Source organism: Mandrillus leucophaeus, unplaced genomic scaffold (assembly GCF_000951045.1).
Source record: "Mandrillus leucophaeus isolate KB7577 unplaced genomic scaffold, Mleu.le_1.0 Scaffold5, whole genome shotgun sequence".
NCBI classification, from domain to species: domain Eukaryota; kingdom Metazoa; phylum Chordata; class Mammalia; order Primates; family Cercopithecidae; genus Mandrillus; species Mandrillus leucophaeus.
This window is the reverse complement of record NW_012105364.1, coordinates 13,468,247-13,472,383: the sequence shown is the minus strand read 5'-3', so window position 1 is coordinate 13,472,383 and position 4,137 is coordinate 13,468,247. Positions and strand designations below refer to the sequence as shown.

At 38.0% G+C, this 4,137-nt stretch overlaps 1 protein-coding gene across 1 annotated transcript in view; it reads left to right on the top strand.

The window, feature by feature from the left end:
• PTPRZ1 (protein tyrosine phosphatase, receptor-type, Z polypeptide 1) overlaps positions 1-4,137 on the top strand; it is a 90,155-nt gene that overhangs the window by 778 nt on the left and 85,240 nt on the right. The window lies entirely within an intron of this gene.

Below are 4,137 nucleotides of genomic sequence, written 5' to 3'. Positions count from 1 at the left end.
TGACGGAGTCTCGCTCTATCGCCCAGGCTGGGGTGCAGTGGCACGATCTCGGCTCACTGCAAGCTCCGCCTCCTGGGTTCACGCCATTCTCCTGCCTCAACCTCCCGAGTAGCTGAGACTACAGGTGCCCGCCACCACGCCCGGCTAATTTTTTGTATTTTTAGTAGAGACGAGGTTTCACTGCGTTACCCAGGATGGTCTCGATATCCTGACCTTGTGATCCACCCGCCTCGGCCTCCCAAAGTGTTGGGATTACAGGCGTGAGCCACCGCGCTCGGCCGAAAAACTGAGATTTAATAAGGAAAATATTTTCCCAGAATACACAGTAATAAGTAGCAAAGCAAAATTCACACTTCCGAGTTCACTTTCTGGTATTTGCCTGGGCTAAGAGGTATGAGAAAGGAATGAATAAGAGGCTGAGGTGTTCAGAGCTTGGGAGATCGTTTCTGGTTGGGATGATCAGGAAACCTTCCTGGAAGAACCGCCTTTGAACTGAGTCTTGACACAGTATTTGGGTTTTAAAGTGCTCATCGTGGTGTTGGCACCCCCCAAGAAGGAGCCTGGCACCTAATCAGTACTGAAAATAAATGCACTGAGTTATTAATGAATAAGAAGTGAATCTTCTTGCCAGTTTCCTTCTTTGGAGGAAAAGAAATTTGCTCTTGTGAGGTACAGCCAAGGGAAATGACACCAGAGGGGTGTCTCTGGAGTGCCGTCTGTTTTTTTTGAAGCTGACACAGTAGTTAAAAGCATTTTTAAATGTCCAGAGAACACAATCAGATACATCTGCTGAAATTTTCCTTTTCAGTTTTTACTGAGGTTGTCACTTGTTCATTAAAGAAGTTGTTGAAGTGACCTTTGCACTAGGGACTTCTAACCTTTCCAAGTAGATGGACCTCTTTGATATCAGTCCTGCAATGAATTCAATGATTTTTTGCCACATAGAATATTAATTTAATAATCATCTGCTTTTGAAGATTAGGCATTAAAACAACAAGCTTTTATTGTTTTAATGTGATATTTCCAAGAATCGTTTATCCTTTAACAAAAAAATAAAACTCAAGACAGCAGTGATGAATAGCTATATTTACTGTGACACCAAATTTTAAATTAAAGTGCCCCAAAGTGAGGAAATTTAATTATATTCCTATCAGTACTAAATACTATAGCATACCGTCCAGTAAAAAATAGACAATCGGTTAGAAAAAAGAAAGTGGATTTAATCATCCCCTCTTCTTAAATATAATAGACCAAATTATAAATTAAATAAATATGGTTTTTTTTTTGGTCACATAGTTTTATCAGTTCTATTTTATTAAAACCCTTCACTGGCTCTGCATCACTTTTGGAATAAAATTCAAACTTTGTTGTTGCATGATAGACTCTGTGTAGGTTTACTAGTCTTAGTGCTTAAGCCTCCCCAACTAGCATCCTTACATTGAACTACATGAAGTCTCCTGAAGATGAAGACTACATTCTTCCAGGTTGCATTTATACCTTTGGCTTCCCCATTGATGGCATGTTCCTCTCCACTGTCTTCATTTCCCTGCCTCCTCATTCTTCAAGACTCAAGTTGAGCATTGCATCCACTGGGAGGCCATCTCTGACTCTACTTCTGTCCACCTAAGTCTGGCCCTGGCAATGGCCACAGGACTGCACACTCAAGGAAACACTATACCCATAGATTGTAAATGGTGCTCCTCTGAATGTTGTACGATGTGCTCAGCTTCTCCAGACTTCATAGCAGTTGCCATATTTTGGTAATTGTCTATTTACTTATTTGTCTCTGCCAGCAATCTCTGAACCCTAGAATGGAAGTAAATAAGTCTTTTATCTCTTTATCTCCATGGCCAAACTAAAGTAAAGCTCTCATTCACTAAATATTCACTGCATGGCTGAAAGACTCCATTTCCACATACTAAAAACATAGCAAGTTATGCTTGATGGGTGCTTCCTGCACTGTTTAATGTGTAAACCTGTGTATAATTCTGATTTAATGTAGAACATTGCTTTCACAGTTAAGTGTTAAAGGTCCAAAGTAATAATCCATAATAACAAAAACAGTAATAGCTACTGTGTGTTGTGTGACTCTACCAGGCATTGAAACCAGACGATATTTGACTTAGACCTCACATCACTCTTATGAAGGTGGCCTCATTGTCTTCATTTTACAGTTTGGGAAGCTGATATTAAGTGGTTTGCCCAAGTTTACACAACTAGAAAGGAATGGAGTCAGTATTTGAACCTAACTCTCCCTGAATCTAAAGCTTTGCAAAGTTCTATCCACTGTACTTTACTTTTATACTGGAACATAATTTCTGCTTACATAGAAAACTGATGACTTTAAAGACATGAAACTTCAAAAAAATAGTAATGGATTTTGAGTGTTTTGTTTATCCTAAGGTCAAACACAGAAACAACACTTTCTAAACTACTTGGTGTTTTGGGTTCTATAAATATAGAATAGGACCTATAAAGTAAGGAAAGTAATTTTCTTGAACGGAGCTTATGGGAATCGATTTTATTCCCTTAGACCATGTGTGTATATTGTCACAGAATTTTACATCCCTGCTGCAACACTATTATGACTGCCGTAGTAATAATAAGTTATTTATCACCTGTTTGTCTGTGGTTTGGTTCCAAAATAAATGGCAGAACTAACTAGAAAAACAATAACTCAAAACAGACTCATTTAAATTGAAGGGACTTAAATATGCAATACTTAAGGAAAAACTAGAAAGCTTTACAATAAAAATACACATCTACATGCTGTTTTTGTTGTGTACTTATCCTATATGTGTGCCTTCCCCAGCTTCCTCAAGAAAATCGGTCACACCAACTACTTTGTTATGTTTGTATTTTTGACTAAATATTTATGGAGTGATGGGGAGAGGCTACAAAACTCAGCATTTCATTAAAATATCTGCCTACAGCTTAGACAATATTACTTAGAAAGTATTATTCCCTTATATTGTATATCCTTAGGATAAATAAAAGTGCTGAAAAGTCATTCCCAGTTTTTATTAAAGTTTTGTGTCTTTATGGCCATCAGTTTTTGTTCTAAAATTATGTTAGCAGAAACACATCTCTTCTGCAGTCTCCCTTGCTGGGCCTTAGAGTCTTTGCCTTCAGATTGTTTGACCCTCTTTTTTTGTCAGTTCCCCTCACAGAGTCTCAGCTGCTACCCTCATCGCACCCAAGTCTTCACGTCTTCCTAAGGCAGGAAAATTAGCTTTGTCCCAGATCCTTCAAACTTGCCTAACCATGCTCATCCTAATGAGCTCAGCAATCTAAAAAGGCCCTTTTTGGTAGAATGATTTATTTTCTTTTGGGTGTATACCCAGTAATAGTGTTGCGGGGTCAAATGGTCAGATGGTAGCTCTGTTTTAAGTTCTTTGAGATATCTCCAGACTGCTTTCCACAATGGCTGGACTAATTTATATTCCCACCAACAGTGTATAAGCATTCCCTTTTCTCTGCAGCCTCACCAGATGCATTGTTTGTTGGCTTTTTAATAGTAGCCATTCTGAATGGTGTGAGATGGTATCTCATTGTGGTTTTGATTTGTATTTCTCTGATGATTAGTGATGGTGAGTATTTTTTCATATGTTTCTTAGCACTTGTATGCTTTCTTCTGAGAAGTGACATATGCACTTATATGTTCATTGCTGTGCTAGTCACAGTAGCAAGATATGGAATCAACCCGTGTGCTCAGTGGTAGATTAAAGAAAATGTAGTACATATACGCCATGAAATACTACACAGTCATAAAAAAATGAAATCATGCTTTTTTGCAGCAAGATGGATGGAACTGGAGGTCATAATCCTAAGTGAACTAATGCAGGGGCAGAAAACTAAATACCTCATGTTCTAACTTATAAGTGGGAGTTAAACATTAATCACACATAGACATAAACGTGGGAACAGTAGACGCTGTGGTCTATGAGAGAGTGGAGAGGTGGGTGAATTAAAAACTCTACCTATCAATATAATGCTCACTACCTGGGTGATGGGATTTGTACTCTAAACCTCAGCATCTTTTAGTATTCTCATGTAACAAACCTGCATATGTACCCCTGTATCTAAAATAAAAGTTGAAGTAAAAATAAATAAATAAATAAATAAATAAATAAATAA